Genomic DNA, 22,370 nt, shown 5'->3' with positions numbered 1-22,370 from the left:
AATCACCAGTATAAAGGAGTTGCCTGTCATTGGTCTTTATTGACCTCCTGGGGTCAGAAAGATGAGGAAGGGAAGTGTTTGTTAATGAATAACTCAATCCATCTTAGCTACATATTGGCAGTTGTTTCTTCTTTCCTTATCATTGTTTCCATATTCACTCTTCCTTTGGCTCAGAGTTTTGACAAATTGTGTAAAGTTTTCAATGCAGGAATGAGGAATTGATACTTTATTCAGTAAAGACTGAGGAACCATTGGAGGTTTTTGAGTAAGAAAGTAACATGGTCAGACCTGTGCATTAGGAAGATGATCCTGGCAGCTAAATGGAGGATTACATGAATTCAGAAGACCAGAATCACAGAACCATGAAATTTCAGAATTGTAAGAGATCTTAGAGGCCATCTAATCCAAATCATACTTTTACAAAAACCTCTTCCACACTATACCTGATGTGATAAATCCCTCCTTCCCTTGAAGATTTCCAGTGAAACAGATCCAGTGCCTTCCAAGGGAGCCCATATTACTTTGGGATAGCTCTAAAAGAAAGTTTTTCTTTATCTTCAGGCTAAATCTACCTCCCTGCTACTCTCTTTTCCTAACATTGCACCTCGTTCTGACCTTCAGTGCCAAGGAGAACAATTCTAACCCCCTTCCAAATAACCTTTTATTTGTAGTATTTAGAGAGAGCCATCATAGTCCTTTTCCAAAATAAACATCCCTCATGCCTTCAACCATTCCTCACATGGCCTGTGTCAAGACACTTTATCATCCCTAATATATTTCTCTGGATACTCTCCAGAGTGTTCTCCTCCTTTCATAAAGGGGCATTCATAATGGGACACAATATCCCTGATGTGGTCTTACTAGGTGGGATACAGCAGAACAATTACCCTAGTCCTGGGTACTTATATCTTTCTTAATTTTGTAAAAAAATTATTTATTTTCTGTTCCATATTCTCTCCCCCACCTCCACACCTTCACCACCAATTAAGAAGACAATAACTATGACAACCCTATACGTATGAAATCATGCAAAACATAATTTCTACATTAACCATGTTTCAGAGGAAAAAGAAGAAAAGTGAAGAAAAAATATACTTCAATTTGTAATCTGAGTCCCTCAGTTATCTATCTGCAGATGGATAGTATTTTTCATCCTGAGTCCTTTGGAGTTTTGGTGGATCATTTGTTGAGCAGAGTTACAGGTCTTTTACCTTTGATTATCTCTACAATGTTGTTGTTACTGTGAACATTGTTCTCCTGATTCTGTTCACTTCACTTGGTATCCTTTGGTATCACTTATGATTTTCTTAATATATCTTTTGATAAAATTTGCCCTTTTGGTTTCTCTGTATCATGCTATTGACTCATTTCCATCTTATAGTCCACAAACATTGCCCTTTAAAGTCTTTTTCAGAAAACTGCTACCATATCTAGCCACATCTTCCTCATCTTGTGCCTGTGGAATTGATTTATTGTATCCAAATGACTAGTGAAGAGCCTATTGTAGTCCAGGTAATAGATTATAAAAGTTTAAACTAGAGTACTGGAGTGGGAATGCAAAGGAAGGAATAAGTGGGAGAGATTTTGTAAAGGTAATATGAACAAGTTGGCAGCTAATTAGATGTGGAGGAGAAATGGAAAAATCATAGCTGATGTTTAGGGTTCAAACCTCAGTGACTTGTCAAATGACAATGCTGTCAGCAAAGATAGAGATGAAATAATTCCAAACTGCAATGTTGATGGGGTCCCAGGTCATTTAGAGTTAAATTCAAAAGCATAGATTAATGTACAATTAGCTTTCATTTTGCAAAGAAATACAATCTGATGTGGTTCCTTACCAAAGCCTCAAGATTGGAGCTAGTACAGTCTAGAAGTATGTGATGTCTTCACAATACCATGTTACAGTAAATGGACCCTATGCTAAATGGGTCACCTTGTAGCAGGATCATAACATCAAAACAGAGGAAACAGGGTAGTATTAATTTTAAATTTTGCTCAACTAAATTCTTTTATCCTTGGAATAAAAAAACCCTAAAATTTTCACATTGGGTCTCAGAATGATTTAAATGTGGTATTCTGCATCTTGGAAAACTTAGGACTGGGGCATTTTTTGAAAGCTGGAGAATCTCCAGTACTTTAAAAATCATTTGCTATTATTCAAGCTCCAAGCCCAAGTACTTTGAATATTAAGAAACTGGTTAAACAAAACATGAAGTACTCCAGGAATTGTAAATCATCCTGCATTTGTCAGCTGCCAAAGCACTTCCATTTAGGAACAAGTCAAACATCTTTCCAGTTATTCAGGTCTAACAATTTTAACCCAGTTTCTGACTGAAAAAAAGCACACATGCTCATGCACAATTTTATAAGACATAAATAACAAAATCTTATACTTTTTTTTAAAAGGAGTCATCCCATAAGTGTTATAAGAAGAATAACTAAAATTAATGTCCATAACTATTGGTAAAAAGGTGAAACAGAAGATAGTATTCAGGCAAGAGTTGATGGAAAGCAGTTTGGATAATCAAAATACCAGATTTCCATTTGGACCCCTGAATAGTTCACCCCCCCTTTTTTTTTTGAGCTGGTTAAGGCCATCTTCTGCATTATTTCTCAAACACATTAGGATATTGTTACCATGTGTGTTTTCATTCTTGTTACTGTTTTTATAATTTACTCTAATTGAATGAAAAATGAGCATATGAAGTAAGGCTCAGTTTTTTCTCTTATTTAAACCCCACACATTAAGTACAGGATCCCCTCATTCTGATTCCTATAGCACTTTGTAGGAAACCTCAGATCCAGCAATCAGTCATTTCATGACCTCCAGACAACTACCAGCCATCCTTTCGGTGGGGAGGGAGGGAAGGGAGTAGGGAAGCCACCTGTAGGTCAAGAATGTCTGCTATAAGTTTTTTTTTTACTTTGCTTAAGAGAAACCCAGATATTTGTATAGGGGTCTCCATGCCCTTCCTCCCTGCCCCCCATACCTCCTTCCATACCCCCATCATTCTCTAAAGTAGCCAAAGGAAAATCCAAAGAATAAGTCAATAGCCATCAGTCCTCCATGTTTCCCTTGATTGTGTTGTGAAAAATTTCCCCCAGACTTTCCACTTTCTTCTGTAAATACCATTTTAGTATGGCAAGAATACATTTACATGATATTGCTGCAATGACTGGCTTTACTCACCTACAGCAAAGTCATGTTTTGGTTGTTGTTTTCTCTCCCAGAGAGCAATAAGACATTTAATACATTTATTTTACAGTCTAGGTAGCTACTGTACAGTGAAAGGTAGGGTAAGAAATTTGGGGATAAATATGCTTATGTGTAAGGCTGTTGGCTACCATTAAGCCTTTAATTTTAAAATCTAAAATTACTTTTAAAACATTGATAAGAGTTATTTTTATTGCTATATTTAATCCTATTCATTTTTTCTCCAGGGGAATTCATAGGAACATAGTTCTTAGAGCTAGAAGGCACCTCAGAGGCCTTATATTATGACCTTCTAATTAAATAGATGAAGAAAATGAAGCATAGGATGGTTAAACTGAATTCAAATAAACCCTCACTAGAATCTGAGCTTCTTGAAGACAGAGACCATATTTCTCTCAATGAAAGCAGACAGAACAGAATGTCTTGCCTAAGATTTGAGACAATGGGAGAGAAATAAAGTCTTGCATCTCATTTTTTCTGTATCATTTTCTAACAGATTATGATTAGAATTTGCAGTAAAGTCATGTTTTCATTTTCCCCCTACTCATCCCTGAGTTTATTTTGACTTTACCATGCCTAGATATCTGCACAATTTTAATTTTGTTTGAAACATAGTTGAACTTTTTCTTGATTTTTTTGGAGGTAATTTCCCCCCAGTGATATCTGTTGCTGAAGTGATGATTACAATAAGAGGGATTGTGAGAGGTTTTCCAGAACTGGGGTCATTGGTGACATTTCCATAAATCACAGACAATCTTAATATAGACAGTCTTACAGAGAAGCCTCATTGTAATAAGTATAATATACATAGGTTAAAATGTCCGCATCATATTTATCTTTCACTATGTAGCTTACTAAAACCAAAGTTCTGTCATCAACAATTATTAATCATCTATTTGCCTGGCAAAGAATTTTAATAAAGCATAAAATACAAAGAATGAACTTGAGAAAGAGAGACAAAAATGTAATGCAAATTTATAAAAGGGGTTGGGGGATCACTATTGCCCTGCCACATCTGTTCACCACATGTTCATAAATTGCATCAATGTTTTGAACATTTCTCCTCTCACCTACATGTCATTCAGATTTTATAGTTTATAATACCCTGCCTCCAAAATACTCATTATTATAGGTTAGGCTTCAAATTGACATCTGATCAAGTTTTGAGACAAGTGGCTGCAAAATGGTACCCATCAATTAATGACTGCCTTTCAAGGACAATCCAATTCAACTTTTTTGTTTGTTTAGTTTTCCCCTCCAGTAAGTGCAAAATCATCAGACCTCTTATTCACCCAAGTGAAGAAGCACTGTCATGGTCCTCACATTGCCAAGAAAAGTGAAAGCTTTATTTTGTATCCTGAAAACATCAAAGAGAATTGCTAAAAGGAAGCAGACAGATCAGAATAAGATTCTTTTCCATCTCATTTCCCAGAAATGCCCTGTAAAACACCCACATATAATAACAAATACTACTGATACTAATAATAATAGCTAGCATTTATATAGGGCTTGAAGAATTGCAAAGCAATTTACATGTTATCTCATTTAATTCTAATTACAACCCTATGAGATAAGTGTGCATTTTGATTTGTCATCTAAAATGGTTGAGACTCTATATGCAGTGTAACAATGAATAGAGTGTGTATATATATATGTGTGTGTATGTATATGTGTATATACATATATTATATAGATATATAGATATACCCACGCACATACACATACTGTGTAGAATGACAGAAGTACAGTCCTTACCAATGAGGAGTTTATAATTTAAGACAACACTGACACTAAAAAATACCCAGAGCACACATATGCAACCAAGAGCCTTAGCATGAACAGTTCATCACAGGTTTTCAGGCAAAGGCCTGATGGGCACTTAACAAGAATGTTGTAATTGTATTGATAGAGTCACAGACAAAAGTACAAATATCCGACAAAAACAAGACATTAAATGTTGCTCTGAGTTACAAGGGGTGGCAATGATTGCATAGGCATATGTTTAGGCAGAAGTACTAAAAGAGTCAACAAGGAGGGTCATACTTTTTTTTTTTACTTAGTTTGGTTTGGATGGGGAGAAAAACGTGAGTGAGAGATTTTTCATAGGGTCATATTTCTAGAGCTGGAAGATTCTTCATAGATCTTCTAACCTAACCCTCTCAATTTATAGATGAGTTTGTCCAAGAAACTAAATGTTGAATTAAAATGTTCCACCATTAGAATGTGCTCTGTGGTGGCAAGGACTGTTTTTACCTTTCTTTGCATCCCAGTGCTTAGCACAGTGCTGAATATATAGTAGGTGTTTAATAAATGCATGTTGATTGACTATCAGTGTGGCCAGTTGAAATAAGATTATGCTTCTTTGTAGGTATAAATCTTCAATGTGACCATTGACTGGAGCAGCCAATTGATCATTCTGAACTTGGAAAAGTGGTCTGAAGAGAGAAACAGTAAGTCTAAGATTACAAAACATTTATTTTGGGGAAATATAGATCATAAGTTTTATTATAAAGATTTATCTCTTATCAGGGTTGATGGAAATGCAGAGGGAAAGGGAAAAAATTCCTAGGGAATGGATTGAAACAATTTCTTAAGCTCTCACTCTGTTATCTTTCCTGCCTCAATTTAAATATAAGCCTTTTTTTTTTTTTTGGTTTGTTTTTGACTACTAAAGTCATGGCAACACTCAGTTGTGAGCTAAGATTTTAGAAGCCTTATAATATCTTTTTCAAAAAACTAGAAATTGAAATCTTCACAAAGAGGAATTTCCAGTCAACAGATGCTTTTACCCTTAACCATGGAGAAAGGCAATCAATTCTTTCTCTATTCCCTTCCCGAACCCCAGACCAAATAGAGAGACCAAAACATAGGAGCCAAGAATAAGATTTATCAAGGAACATACTTCCAACTTCTGGAGTTAAAAGACTTGAGAATGTTCCAGGAATAGATCCTTCTGACATGAACATCAAATATTATAGTCTTGAAGGTCTTTGACATATAAGGTCACAGAACCTTATTCAGCCATAAAGCCAATCTCTTTGTTCTTCATTTAAGAAATATGTGTTTCTATGGCAACTGCCAACATCAGGAGTTTCTATGGATCCCAGCTCTCTTCTACTACCAACTATACCTGTGAAGTGGAAGGTGCTAGAAAGAGTATTTTAGTGGAAGTGGGTCATCTCCTGAGAAACCCATGCTTCTTATTGTTTGCCTGTCACCTGAGGTTTCTTAATTCTATATCCACATAGCTATCATGAGCTGTGGCATAGAACAGCTATCCTCTCAGTATTTAGAGCTGCCAACCTTAGTACCCAGTAAACTAGGGCTGATTGTTATAAAGAGAGAAAATCTATTCCCCACTATCTGCATGGGCCTCCTTTAGTTCCAGATGGTTTTGTTTCTGAAATAAGCTGCTGATTTCCCCAGGAAGCTTTGCCAGAAAAATGTTTTGGACACCTCTCTACACATTTCTTGAAGTAGCCTCTAGATATTAAGGAAATGTATCCAAAGGTAACACTGGGGAGATAATGCCCTTGCAAATCATAAATAAAATTGACCCCAACTGAGCACCCATAAGGAGTCTGTCAGTCTGCCGGGACACTTTATACAGCTGAACTCAACAAGTCAGATAGCAGTGGAATTGAAGCTGCGGGGCCTATTGACAGGGAGCCTCAAACTCCTGTAGAGAAAGAGCCAAATAGTGTAAGAAAACAAAATGCTCCAACAGACTTGGTTTGCTGATGTTATGATTTTAATGCTCTCTAATTATTCAATACCCTCTCACCAAACTATATGCTTTTGGGAAACAAGATCATAGCTTTAGAGCAGGGAATTAGCCAGTGATCATCAAGTACAATCTGTTCATTGTACAGATGAGGAAACTGAGGCTTAGAGATGTTTAAATGACATGTCAATGGCCACACAAATAACATGTGTTTGATAATTCAAAACAAAGCAATAATTCAAACCAAAGTCTTCCTGATGCTAAGGTCAAGACTCTACATACTAATGACACTATTCTGCCTCTGACTGTCATGTTCTGTGAGAGACAAAGAGGAGTTCAATCCTCCACATCCATCTAGGATTCTACAGCGGGAAAGCTCTGTCTCTATCACCAATAACAAAAAAGCTCAGAAGCCCCTACTCACTGATATAAAGAATCCAAACATAAATGTGGCCAGATGCCAGGGCTTCACAGCCAAAGCAAGTTTTGTGTGGTTGCACTGGGGTTGAACAGAGGAAGTATAATATATTCAAAACAGCTTATAAGTTCTGGAAAAAAAGTCTTCTCAAATTATTGCATGGGATCTTAGTGTGTGTGTGTGTGTGTGTGTGTGTGTGTGTGTGTCTCCTTTGGGACCTTTTTGAAAAATATAATTTATTACAATTTCAATTTCTCCAACTGAGAAAATTCTCATTTAAAAATTCCATTCTTACCAAACCCCTTTCTTCCATGCCTCTTCTCCATGTAAGTATAATATTCAGTCAAGCAAGTATTTCTTTATTAAGACCATGCCTTATACAAGACACTGTAATAGATGCTGGGAATATAAAAACTAGAATGAATATAAGGAGTTTTCATTTTATGAAGAAGAAAGAGTGTGTGGAGGGATACAATGTGTAAATAGATAAGTGAATACATAGTCATTTGAAGAGGGAGAGAGTTTAATGTGGCTTAAAGGGATGAGTTGAGTAATGAAGAGTAGAGGGGCAGGAATAGTGACTGTGAATGGGGAAGTTCTGAGATGAATACTTATTTCTACTTCTGAGAGTGCCATGAAGAGGTTCCTGAAAAGCATGACTCACACTTAGTGTGACTGCATGGGTGCAAGATACTGATCCTTGAAATATGAAGGCACATTTGGTTGTCTTCTATTTCCCTATGGGCTGACCCAACTGAAGGAAATGATAGAAAAGACCTACAGAAAACAATTAAAGATTATGAGAATAAACCAAAGAAAATAAATTGATTGTGCTTAGATTAAGGCCACTGACGAAATAATGTTATTTTACCCAAGACTATAAGATTATTACCCAAGATTAAAAATTATTTGTCTATTGTTTCTTAAACTATTCTTTTTCCTTTCAGTGTTTGTTACAAAGTTTTATTATATGTTGCTAAACAGGTGAGATGGCTAGACTCTAATCTCCTTGAGGGCAGAAGCCTCTGTGTTTTACTATTGTGTCTCTATCATTTATCATAGTTTCATACAAAATAGGCACTCCATAAATATTTGTTGAATAGAATTTGTTGTTTTGTCGTCGCTCAGTTGTTTCAATCCCGTCTGACTTTTTGTGACCCCATTTAGTGTTTTCTTGGCAAAGATGCTGGAGTGGTTTGCCATTTTCTTCTCCAGCTCATTTTACAGGTGAGGAAACTGAGATAAACAGGGTTAAGTAACTTGCCCAGGTTCACACAGCTAGAAGACAGATTTAAACTCAGGAAGATCAGTCTTTCTGACTCCAGGCATGACACTCTATCCATTCTAGCCAACTACCAGCCCCCAGAATTGAATTAGCATCTGCTAAAATAATTCTTTAATTAGTTGCTACTGGTGCTTCTGAGTTAACCAAAGTTGGAAGCTTGTTTTCTGTAGTCAAGATATTCTATCCCTGATTGAGGATTTTCCCTGCAGATAAATGGAAACTCTTCTTAGAAGGACTTTAGCTTAGTTTAAACATTATTAAGGAAAACTAGCCCATAGGGTGGATAGTTTTATAATATAACTTTAGTTAAAAAAGAAGATTGTGGGTAGGAATGATGCTACCTTCAAACATTTGAAAGATTATCATGGGATGCATAAAGCTTGAACCAGAAGCAAGTTTTCTACGGGTTCATCTACAGTGCATCTGTCTTTTACTGTTGGGGAAAGATACTCTACACTTTTGTAAATTTGTGTAACATTTTAATGTTGTTTAAAATGCTCAAGTCATGATCATTATATAATGAAAATTAAAAAAAGAACTATCATAGTGCAATGGTAATGGGAATTTGAAAATCTTCCCTGCCCCTTAATAAGCCTAAGGGAATTTGAAGACCTTCCTTGCTTTGAAAATAACTCTGCCCCCTAATAGGCTGAAAATAATCACATGGAGTCTGTGGTGGTATGAGTTTGCAGAGCCCACAGGAAGCTGGGAGTCAGAGTCAGACTAGATGGTTGGGAGGAGAGCACACTTCCCAGGGATACAGGTTTGTGAGTAAATATTGGTCTTATATTGGTTTGTAGGAAGGCTAAAGTATGCTGTGGTTATCTGTGCTGTTGTGGCTTATTAACTTCTTTGCTACTATGATGGAGTTGGCTTACTGGTTTTGGGATTTGGTTTTCTGGTTCTGAATAAATGTTTCGCTTCTCTCTTCTATATGGAGAATCTGTTATATTTTGCAATTGAGCACCATGCAGGTATATTTATGGTGCTTGTGGGCACTGTGAATATTGCATTGGCAGTGAACATAGATAAGAGTAATTAGACTTATTTTATCTAGGTCCAGAGGGGAGAGCTAGAATCAATGAGTTGTAGTCAGCTTTTGGCTCAACTTAATGAACTTCCTAACAATTCTTCCTGAAAAATGGAATGGCCTACATTATAAAGTAATGAGTTCCCTATCACTGGAGCTATTCAAGCAGGGGGAGGAAAAAGAGAGAGAGAGAGAGAGAGAGAGAGAGAGAGAGAGAGAGAGAGAGAGAGAGAATATGCTTCAATCTGTATTCAGACATCAGTTCTTTTTCTGGAGTCAGATAGCATTTTTTTGGTCCATTACAGGTCCTTTGGAATTGTTTTGGATTATTGTATTGCTGAGAATAGCTAGGTCATTCACATTCTTCATTGTACAATATTGCTGTTACTTTGTACAATGGTTCTTCTCATTTCCCTTTGTATCAGTTCATGTAAGTCCAGGTTTTGCTAAAAATAATCCTGCTCATTTTTTCTTATAGCACAATAATATTCCATTAAGACCATATATCACTTCTTGTTCAGTCAGTCCCCAATTGATGGACATTACCTCAGTTTCCAAATCTTAGCTACAACAAAAAAAAGTTTCTATAAGACTGTATACCAAGATAAGGTCAAAATGGGTACATCATTTAGACATAAAAGGTGATACTGATACTATAAGCAAGTTAGGAGAGCAAGGAATGGTTTACCTGTCAGATCTATGGAGAAGGGAAGAATTTGTGGCCAAACAAGAGATAGAGAACATTATGAAATGTAAAATTGATACTTTTTTTTTAAGCAATTAGGGTTAAGTAACTTGCTCAAGGCCAGTTACTTTGTGTGGGTGTCAAGTGTCTGAGGCCGGAACTGATCCTGGGTCTCCCAACGCCGGGGCTGGTGCTCTTACTCACTGTGCCACCTGGCTGCCCCAAAATTGATTCTTTTGATTACATTAAATTAAAAAAGTTTTTGCACAAACAAAGCCAATACAACCAAGATTAGAAGGGAAGTAGAATGCTGGGAAGCAATTTTTACAGCCAGTTTCTCTGATAAAGGCCTCATTTCTAAAATATATAGAGAGCTGAGTCAGATTTACAAGAATATAAATCATTCCCCAATTGATAAATGATCAAAGGATATGAACAAGTAGTTTTCAGATGAAGAAATTAAAGCTGTCTATAGTCACATGAAAAAATGTTCTAAATCACTATTGACTAGAGAATTGCAAATTAGAACAACTCTAAAGTATCACCTTACACCTATCAGATTGACTAATATGAGAGAAAAGGAAAATGATAAATGTTAGAGGTATGGAAAAATTGAAATACTAATGCATTATTGGTGGAGTTGTGAACTGATCCAACCATTCTGGAGAACAATTGGGAACTGTGTCCAAAAGGCACAAACTGTACATACCCTTCAGCAATAGCATTACTAGTTCTGTATCCCAAAGAGATAATAAAAAAGGGAAAAGGACCCATATGTATAAAAATACTTATAGCAGCTCTTTTTGTGGTGGCAAAGAATTGGAAATTGAGGGGATGCCCATCATTTGGGGCTGAACAAGCTGCAGTGTATGAAAATAATGGAATACTCTTGTTCTATAAGAAATGATGAGCAGTCAGATTTCAGAAAAACCTAGAAAGACTTACATGAACTAATGTTGAGTTAAGGGAGCAGAACCAGGAGAACATTGTACACAGTAATAGCAACACTGTGCGATGACCAACTTTGGTAAACTTAGCTCTTCTCAGCAATCCAATAATCTAAGACAATTCCAAAAGACTCATGATAGAAAATTCTATCCACATCCAGAGAAAGAACTATGGAGTCTGATTGCAGATTGAAGAATACGATTTGTTCTCTCTCTGTCTCTATCTTTCTCTGAATCTCTGTCTCTCTTTTTCTTGCGGTTTTCCCCCTTTTGTTCTGGTTCTTCTTTTACAACATGACTAATATGGAAATATGCTTTTAAAAAAGAGCTGCTATAAATATTTTTATACAGATAAGTTCTTTTCCCTTTTAAAAAAATTTCTTTGGGACACAGACTTAGCAGTGGTATTGCTGGATCATAGAGTATGTACTGTTTTATAGCCCTTTGTGCATAGTTCCAAATTTTGCTCTCCAGTAAGGCTGGATCAATTAACAACTCCACCAACAGCATATTAGTGTCTCAATTTTCCTACATCCCCTCCAACATTTATCATTTTCCTTTTCTGTCATTTTAGCCTATCTGATAGGTGTGAGGTGGCACCTTAGAGTTGTTTTAATTTGCATTTCTCTAATCAATAGTGATTTAGAACATTTTTTTCATATGACCATAGATAGCTTTACTTTCTTCATCTGAAAACTGCTTGTTCATATCCTTTGACCATTTATCAATTGTGGAACACTATAGTCATGTTTTAAATATTTAAAGGGCTATCGTTAGGAAGAAGGATTAGATTTCTTCAATTCTGCTCCAGAAAGCAAAACAAGGAACAATGGGTAGAAACTACAGAGAAGCAAATGGAAGCTAGATGCTAGGAAAGATTTCCTGATAATCAGAGCTATTCAAAAGTGGAATTGGCTGCTTTGTGAGTTAGTAGGTATACCTCAATAGAGGTATTCAAGGAGAGACTGGATGACTATTTTGGGGTCATATTATAGTAAGGGTACATTATAGCATGAATTACTTTTAAGGATCAATTGGACTTGACACTCTAAATTTTAGAACATTATATTTCCTCATATGAAGAACTTGAGTGTATTTCCAGTTTTGGACCATAGGAGGTTTGATCATTGAATCATTTATATTTCAGAATAATAGCTTTCTAAAACTATGCATCAGTTTCATACTATTCAACCAAGCATTAGATTTAACCAACTTAAGTCTAGGACTGATAATGGACAGTGTCAAAATTACTAAAGAGAGCACAAGTCATTCAGTATTTAGCCAGGCAATCATATGCTATTTCCAGGCACACTCAGTTAAATGGTTATAGAATTAGGTGGCCAGTGTTTCACAGAGTTGTTAAGCTATCAGAAATGGATGTTCATTAATGAAGCAAGATCATATTACTAGATATCAGTGTTCTATAGTCCAATGAATTTAATGCAGGAGAGATGGAAGGGAGGTTCCAGCATAGAATGTCAGCACTTTCTCTATTGCTTTCACTTGTCCCTAGGAAGCTGTTGCTACTTTTTTTTGACATTGGGAACATGTATTAATGACAGGAGAATGGAAAAATTGAAGGTAAACTCAAAAGTGCTAGTGAACAAAGGTTAACAGATATCACTTAATCAAATAGGTTACACTTGTATAAATAGGTTTTCATCCAAATTATGGAGTGCATTATCTTCTTTCTGTGTGCTATTTATATTTTATCTATAATTGGAATCCCTAGAGCAAAGTATCTAATTTTATTATATTTTGGTACAGAATTTGAACTGAGGGGCAGGGGAAGATCTATATATTCTTTGATGCTGAGACAGCTCAATAGCCTATTTAGCCACACTTCTAGAAAAAACAATCCAACAATAATGCTTTACCATCTGTAAAAGAAGGATTTTTCACTCTTTCTTAAAATGCAATGATTTCTAAGATTGTTAGTGTAGCAGTTATTCTTTGCAGCTTGGTTTTTAGACTGGTGACCTTAATAAAAGCAATAAGGTTTAATGATAAACAGCCAAAAGTAATATGAGACACATTTAGTAGAGCCTCATAAAATAGAAGACACATTCAGCAGAATTGTAGTTGATAGATATTAATGTAAAGATATTAATCAGCATGGAACAGATTAAAATCAGGAGACTGTCTTGTGTGAAAAGAAATTAGAACATGGTATTTGAACTCCAAGTACCTAGGAGGAGAAGAAGTAAAGAAAAGAAGGGAGGATGTGGAAAGTGGTGTCCAATAAATACTTGTTGACTGATTTTTGAAATATGTAAGAGATTTTTAGTTGGATGATTTATCCTTAGTCTCAGACTTCTTGATAGTTTGGAAATGTCAAAGCCTCATCAAGTACCCAATAAAAGTTGGAATTCATTTTTCCAAGAATGAAAAGTGGTATTTTGGCATCCACTGTAATATTCAGGGTTATTCTCCAGAGAAAGAACTGGAGCCGGAGAAAATCTCCAAATAAAGACCAAGGTGAATACTCTTCATCTGCCAAGTGAAAAAGAAGACAATCCTGTTGAACAACTATATTAAACCTCCTCTTCACTACATAGCTTCTTACTGGCTCCAGAGAATATAATCAACACATAAATCAACAAATTTATTTATAAATGGATTTTTATTGATATCTTTTGTTTTAACATTGCCTAGATTTACAATAGTAACCCTCCCAAGAGAGCTGCCCTTTATAACATAGAAATTTTTTTAAGAAAAAAAGAGGAAGAGAGAAAAAAATCAGCAGAACTATTCAATAAATTGAAAAAAATCTGACAATATGTGCAGTTGTCCACACCTGTGGACCTCACATCTGTGCAAAGGAGTGGGGAAAGCTATCTTCTCATACCTTTTCTTTGGGATTAAACTCAACAAGCACTTACTAAACACCTTCTATGTGACTGCCAGTTCCAGGCCCTAGGGATACAAAGAAAGTAAATCAATCAGTCCCAGACCTTGAGGAGCTTACAATCTAGTATGGGGAGATATGTATGTCTATGCACATAGATAAGTGTATTTTGTATACTTAGAAATATAGATAGGTAGATAGATAGATAGATGGATAGATAAATAGATAGATAGATAGATAGATAGATAGATAGATAGATAGATAGATAGATAGATTTATATTTAGGTACAAGATAAATCTTTTTGAGGTGGGGGCCCAAGATAATAGAAGTTATAGGATCAGAAAAGGCTGCACTTAGAAGGTCACACTAGTCCTGAGCTTTTGACTTTAGCTAGGGATTCTGAGAGAAAGATCTAAAAAAGAAGTGAATTTCAGAATTGGAGTATAGCCAGTGCTAAGACACAGAGATAGAGGACAGAGTGCCACATGTAGGAAGAAGGTGAAAGTGACTTGACTGATGTCATGTGTAAAAAGTCTAGGAAGATTGGTTGGGGCAAGTTTTAAATGTGAGAGGAATTGATATTTAATCCTAGAGGCAATAGGGAGCTCCTGGAATTTAATGCGTAGGAGAATGAGGATGACATGTAAATTTCTTCAGGGGAGGAACTGTTTAATTTTTGTCTTTATATGCCTAACACTTTTCATATAGTAGGCTCTCTAAGTAAAAGTTTAGGAATGGAATTGAATTGCTCTTATATAAGTGAGTTTATATTTTTAATGCTCTAGTTCCACTAATTTCTCTTAACAGTCATTAAGATATGAAGTCCTTTCCTCCACCTGAATCATACAATATATATTTAGAGAGACACCTTCTGCTGCCTTTTAAATCCTTCTGAGGAAGAATGGTAATGCAAGGTAACAACCTTGCAAAAAAAAAAAAAGGCAATTAAGAACAATGCTGCTTTCTACAGTAGTAAGATGTGAAAAATGTCTTCTGCCTCTGAAAACTAGGCTAAGAGATGAAACAGGTTTGGAGGCAGCTTTAGTTCTTTATGATCACAGACAGTATGACATTTTACTGACTTAGATCTGGCTTATTTCAAGGTCCAGTGGAAAGTTCAGCTTTGTCATAACCTTTGCATATTCATCACTTGTTCCCCACTAAAGAATCTCTCTCAATAATCACAAGTAGCATGAGTTACCAGTTTGAACTGATATGTTTTCTCACAGATTCCTTTCCTCCTATTTAACATGTTAAGTACATTACAATTGATTTGAAATGGTCTCCTCTTAGTTATTAAATACAACAGTTTCTAAATATTGAGACATGAACAGCAATACAATATGATTAATTCTACTCTTGTACCCAGCTCCATTCATGCTCTTTGAATATAAAACTATTCACTACAAGGGGAAAATAATTTGTCAGCCAGAAATAGCCTATACCCATTATGTGTGACTGATGGGTGAGAGAAAACATTTTGTCCATCTCATTAAGGATATAATTATTTCCTTAAAAAAAAAGTCAAAGCTTAGTTTTATGTAGCTATTGAATGTACAAAGTCACTTAGGATTCCCAGTGGCTTCACAAAACTTGATAGGTTGGACTCACTAAGGTAAAAAGACAATATAAATAAAATAAACAATTTAAAAAAACACACCAGTATTGTTTCTTAAACAAATGTATCCAGGGGGCAGCTAGGTGGTGCATTGAATAGCGCACTGGCCCTGGAGTCAGGAGGACCTGAGTTCAAATTTAACCTCAGACACTTGACACACAATTACTAGCTGTGTGACCTTGGGCAAGTCACTTAACCCTAATTGCTTTGCCTTCTGCCCTCTAAAAAAGAAGAAGAAAGAAATATATAGTAGAGTAAACCACCACCTCATCCATACTAAATTGAAAAAGACAAATTTAAGTTAGTAAAACATCTAAATACATTTAAAATTTACAAATTTAAAATTGTGTTTTGTTTTTAGTGAAATACAATCATTATTTTTATAGTAATCAAAGTAGCTGGAACTCAGCTAACAAAGTGTTGTCTCTTGGGATTCTGTTTTAGTAGACCTGTTATATGCCTGGCACTATGTTGGGAGCTGGAGATACAAATGAAAAAAAAAATTGTAGCAGTCCTTGCACTTAAGGAACTTATATTTTAAGGGGAGGTGGGTGAGATACATGATCACAGATAATGAAATACAGGATCTATTCTAAATAAATGTATAGCAATTGAGGGGTGAGGGAATGGCCATTAAAACTGAAGAAATCAAGAAAAGCCTCCTTTAGAAAGAGCCACATGAGCCTCGAAGGGAGCTAAGGGTTCCAAAAGGTAGAAGTGACCATTCTAGGCATGTGCAAAGGCATGGAATGTCCTGTACAGAAAACAGCAAACAGGCCAGTGTAGCTAGTGCCTAAACTTCCTAAGAGGAGATAGGTTGGAGCCAAATTCTGAAGTGCCTTAAATGCCAAACAAAGGAGTTTGCTTTTTCTTCTAGAGGCCATAAGGAATTACTGAAGTGTCTTGAGAAGAGTGACATGGTCAGATCCATACTTTAGAAGTATCAATTTGGTATTTATATGGAGGATAAATAAGAGAATGGAGAGACTGGATAAAGTAAGACCAAATAAGGTGGCTATTATAAAAATCTGGGTAAACAATGATTAGGGCCTGAACTAGGGTGGTTCTTATATAATTGGAGAAAAGGGGACAGATGCAAGAGATGTTGAGCAGGAAGCTAAACAAAGATAGCAGATGAGTGAGAGTGAGGTTAAGTGGCTTACCCATGATTGCCTAGCTAACATATTATGGTTGGGGTTTGAATCCATTTGTCCTGTTGCCAAGTCCTGCACTCTCACTACACTAAACTACTTCTTCTTGTTCATATATACATGTGGAACAAATATATGGTATACAACGTAGGAAGTTAATTGAAACTTTGCTGGCCATGAAGATAGGGATATGGCTACTATACTCCTACATACCATGGAACCAATTGAAACTAGCTGAATTATTAATATTTTACCCTTTTTGTGAATATGTATATAAAATGTTGCCACTATGTTAAATAATCTATCCAAAAGTGGAATGACTTCCCATGAGAGGTGATGGATTCTTCTTCCCTGGAGGTTTTCAAGGGGAGGCTGGACAGCTACTTACTGGGTATGTTATAGTTGGAATTCCTTTGTGTATTAGTTTGACTAGATGGCTGCTGAGGTCACTTTTAGCTCCACACAACTTTGATGACACATACATCTGGGCAGACTTGAGCCTCATCTCCCTTCTTTACTTCTGCCACTTGGAAACCCAGTTCTTTTCATAGTATTAAGCCGTTATGTCAGAGTAGACGTCTGTGTAATGACATAAGAGAAAATTGACTTTATTTTCACTGCAATCTGTTGGATTCCATGACAGACACCATAACTGGAGGACATGGTGACTTCATGACTGGGTAGCTTCCAACTTGTGTCACCACCTGGGCATCAGATGTAAATTCTACCTCTGCATGAATGTATGACTTGATTCAGGGCAAGTTGATCAGCCCTGATGATACTTTATGTGAATCATTTAGAGAGGTTTCCATGGGTTTTATTATTATCTAATATCCTCCTTGCTTCAGCCTTTTGTTTTGAAATTCTTAGGTCCAAATGCTGGTTGTGCAATAGAAGATGCTTTATCAGTTTCTTATAGGAGATGATCACTGACTGAAGGGTATTGCACCTTCTAGCCCCAACGGCAGCACTCCGGCACATGTAAGGTGTGTGTGTGTGTGTGTGTGTGTGTGTGTGTGTGTGTGTGTGTGTGTGTCTAGATGTAGTTAACAAGAAGTTATGACTACATATATTTCTAGAGTCTCCTCTGTCCACCCTTCTCCAAGGAAGACTGATTGTTGCCAGGAAGAGAAGCAGGAAATTGCCACCAGAAGTTAGCCACTCTATTCTCCTCAGAGAAAAGGGGGTATTAGGCTATAATTATATCTATATATCCCTCTAAATATTGTTAGGGAAAATAATTTTTTAGATTCAAGCTGTGCTTCTAATTGATACCCCTTTTTGTGGAATGAGTGCTCCTGACTCTTTCCCATCAAATACCAATTCCGCACAGAACACATAGAGCAAATAGCAGATAAACCCATTTATCTAAGCCAATAGCAAGCAGAAATCAGAGAAGGTAGGCAAATGAGAATATGCCAGAAAGTACACAGAGTTAATGAGCTCTCCTACCGGGAATAAGATATCTCATCTTACACAAGGAAGTCCTGGATTTCACCCACAGGGAAATTCGACAAAGTTTCTAATATAGTAAACTGGGAATGGGGATATAATTGAAGTGTCTCTCCTTCATGTGTTGGCTTCTTCATTTTCTGTTCCTTCAGAGACCTTTCTCTGAAGAGAATTTGGAGCCATGTGGCTTTTCTCTCAAAATTGGAAACCAAAGGCCACAATTTATCTTCTCCCAAATCCACCCCTCTCACAGGCATGGAAGACTGATCAATAAATCTCCACCAGGAGAGTCTTATGCAAATGAGTTTTGGACCACAGGATATACACTAATACTTACATACACATGCACATGTACATTCTCTCTGTCTCTCTGTGTCTTCCTCACACAAACACACATACACACACCACATACATGCACACACCCCCATCATTCTCTCTACCATTCTCTCTACATGTCTTTGTATGGTCACCAGCATTTCCATGTACCTGTTATCCTCTGGGCCAGAAATTGACAAAAGGAATTGAGAATAGCCAGGTTGATATTTCAATGCACCAGGAACATCTTTCTCACATACCAGGTGTGCTGTTTCATTAGGAAATATATATTTAGAACATGGTGCTCTTAAGGCCAAGATGTGGGCCAGTTAGCTTTGAGCTACACTATTGCCATAGATTCCTCCATTAACCATCATCCAGTCATCTTACTAGCACATGCCCATTGTTCCCAAAGGGGACCAGGTGGGAGAGTATGACTGAATCACTTTAAATCAATTCCCACTACTGGAAGAACTACTAAAAGTGCATGCCTTAATGATGGTGGTTCAAGCAGAATCTTCTTTGCATATGAACCAGAGAACTATGACACTATTTAGTTATTGACCATGAGTCCTTAGCAGCTGCAATTGGAATTCTAGCAAACTGAAGAAAATGTAAACATCTGGAAAGATTATATATAAGGAAGGGCAGCTAGAAGGAGAATGTTTATCACATGAAAAGCAGGTGTAAAAGGGAGAAATGGAAAAAGTGTCAAAGGAAACATAACAGGTAGAAGGGAAGGGCAAAAGGGAGAGGAATAAGCCTTCATATAGCTTCTACTATATGCCAGACATCATCACTTTATAAATGTTATCTCAGAGAAGAGAAGTGCAAAAATAAAGACATAAAAATTTTGCAGAGAAAAAAAGTTGATATTTCTTTAGATGAGTGATAGTCACAATAGTGACTAGCAAATAGTCACAGAGGTTACAGAGATCTTGGGACAATTTGAATTTCATTCATCAGTCCTTAGAGCCTACTCCGCTGAAGTAGACAAATTCTTTTTTATCTAGTTCATAGATTATCGATTTAGAGTTGGAAAGGACAATCTTGTGTGATCCCTTGAGTTACAGTATGGGGTGTAATAAGCCAGAGAATGCAGGAAGAGCTTAGCACCCCTGTACGTGACCAGTCTCCCTGAGGGCTGAACTCAGTCAAATAAGACTGTGGCCCTTTAGTGGGAGCAGGGTCCCTACCCAGTAGGACCATGAGTCATTATATAAAGATAATAGGTTTAGCACTGGAAGGGACTTCAGTGTATATTAGGTTTGACCTCATTACATATGAGAAAACTGAGGTCCAGTGAGGTTGTAAACTGCTAAATGTCATACAGGTAGCAAGCCATAGATCCTGAATTACAATTCAAGCCGTTACACCCTAAATCCATGACTCATTTCACTATACCACTTTGCTTCTAGGTTCTAGAAAATTCCTTCCAGCTCTACATTGCACTCTCCTTTGTATTCAGATACAAAGACCAAAAAAAAAAAGCAAACAAACAAAACAGTTCTTGTCCTTGGGAAACTTACAGCATCCTGGACAGGTGGTCATCAAGCCATTTCACGAACACCTCAAGGGACAAACATTTGGCCTTTCAAGGTAGATCATTCCATTTTTTACTAACTTTAATTCACACTCATGGAAATACAGCATGTCAGAGTTGGAAGGAGACTTGCGGGTGATCTGATGTAAGTAAGAAAGGTAGCAGGGTACAGGGGAAAGATGACTTGGATTCCAATCTCAGATCAGGGTGCTTTGGTCAAGTCATTAATCTCCTGGGAACTCCTTTTCCTCATCTGTAAAACAAGAGAGTAAGAAGAAGTGGTTTCTAGAGATCCCTTTGGCTCTAAATCTATGGTCTTATGAGCCTGTAATTTGATTTTTATATTAAACTAAAATATGCCACCTTTTATCTTCTAGAGGCATCTAGATATAGTAGTGAATAGAGTGCTGGACCAGGAGTCAGGAAGACCTGTCTTCAAATCCAGTCTCAGACATTTACTAGCTGTCTGACCCTGGGCAAGTCACTTTCTCACTGCCTGTCTCAGTTTCAGCAACTGTAAAATGACAGTAGCACTTAACTCACAGGGTCATTGTGATGATCAAATGAGAAAATAATTGTAAAATACCTAGTACAGTGTCTGGCAAATAATAGCCACAATAAATGCTTATTCTCTTCTTCAATTTTTTTTTCTGGTTCTACTCTCTGGGGTTAACCAGAATAAGCCCAATTCCTCTACCTCATGAATGTTTGTCAAATATGTCAAGACAGTGATCATGTTCCCTTTCTTCCCAAATCTTCAGGTTAAATTTATGTCCCCAATACCTTCAGAAAAATACTCAATTAGTATGGGTGCCAATTCTCTTACTGCCCTGTTTGCCTTCCACTGGACACATTCTGTTCTAAACTATTGCCCAGTGTAATACTCCAGACTTGGGCTAACCAGGTCAGCATGTAGTGGGACTATTTCCTCCCTTATGTGGAACAATGATGGAGGCCAAGCTTCTTTACCTGCCTGTATCAGCAATGCCATATTCACAATGCCTATGGAGATTACAAATATGCTGATATAATTATCCATTACAAAATATATCATGCTTGCCATATGGGGAAATAAACTAGAAAATTTATTAAGATACCAAAAGACTGAGTCCCAAAACCAGAAATTGAAAGCCATCAGAGTAGTTATGACATTGGCACAGGTAGATAAAGTAGAAAGCACCCACATTTTCAAGCCTTTAAAACAGAACAGGCTACCTCAGGCAAAGGTCCTCCTCTCCCCACACACAGCAACCACCCAGCGTCCTGGAAGCATGCTCCCAGCAGCTCCGGCCCCTGGCAGTCCTCAGCAGGAGTCTTTAGCAGAAAGTCCTTAGCAGTACTAACTCAAAAAGGGCTTCGCGCTGCCGCTGCCTCTGCTGCTGCCGCAGCCGGCCAGCCACCGCAGGAATGCTAGCTTGGCTTTCGCTTTCTCTTGCTCCGCCCCTTCCTGCTACTTCAGCACGAAATGTTCAGTGCTAATTTAAAAGTAAATTGTCTATGCTATGGGCATGAAAGATCTTGAGGCCGACTGTAATGGAAATGCAAATTTAAAGATCTTCCCTGCCCCTAGGCTAAAGTGCACCTGGAGACTGGGGTGGGAGGCTTGTTTTTCAGTTGATACTTTTTGATTGGCCAGTGGGTCCAAAAGGTTGTTACATTCTCTGAGCCAGGAGAAGGCTATTTAAGCCCTGATGTGTAGCTTTGTTTTGGGACTCACTTTGAGAAGTGTTCTGTGATTTGATCTGAATTCTGGGAAGCCGTTGTTGAGAGTCCCCTGGCTTTGAAAAACCCAGATGTGGAAACCCAGATGTTGACTGGGTATGGATGTAATGGTTGGACAGTTTGAAAAGCTGTCTACTTGATCTGTTTCTGTCTTGATAATTCTGCCTGTATGCTTTGAAGTTTGGGGTGCTGACCTTTTTCCCCTGAACAAGGTAAACGATATATGTCTGACTGATTAAAGTAAGCTTGTTAACCCATTTTGAGTTGCTTTCCTTTAACAAAGCAGATCCAAGAACCTGTGGTAGCTGCAAACCCTGAGGACGCTTGGGGTGCTTGCTGCTACACTGCCATGGGCCCAAGCATTTCTAAAGCATGAGTTTCACTATGAGCACTCCTGTGATCAATATTCTTTAGTGG

The 22,370-nt window shown here is 37.2% G+C and overlaps 1 long non-coding RNA gene across 1 annotated transcript; it reads right to left on the bottom strand.

The window, feature by feature from the left end:
* Positions 1–13,981: 13,981 nt before the first annotated feature.
* On the bottom strand, positions 13,982–22,089 carry LOC138155786 (uncharacterized). The gene is made up of 3 exons (XR_011166989.1): positions 21,447–22,089; positions 20,218–20,484; positions 13,982–14,219 (listed from the first exon to the last, which is right to left on the bottom strand). It is a non-coding gene; the product is annotated as an uncharacterized lncRNA (long non-coding RNA).
* Between the last annotated feature and the right edge of the window lie 281 nt (positions 22,090–22,370).

The sequence above is a fragment of the Petaurus breviceps genome, unplaced genomic scaffold, assembly GCF_028583685.1.
Source record: "Petaurus breviceps papuanus isolate PSGF00001 unplaced genomic scaffold, PetGlider_PUasm1.0 98, whole genome shotgun sequence".
Taxonomy (NCBI): domain Eukaryota; kingdom Metazoa; phylum Chordata; class Mammalia; order Diprotodontia; family Petauridae; genus Petaurus; species Petaurus breviceps.
Note: the sequence above shows the minus strand (reverse complement) of the source record. Positions and strands in the feature narration are given on the sequence as shown.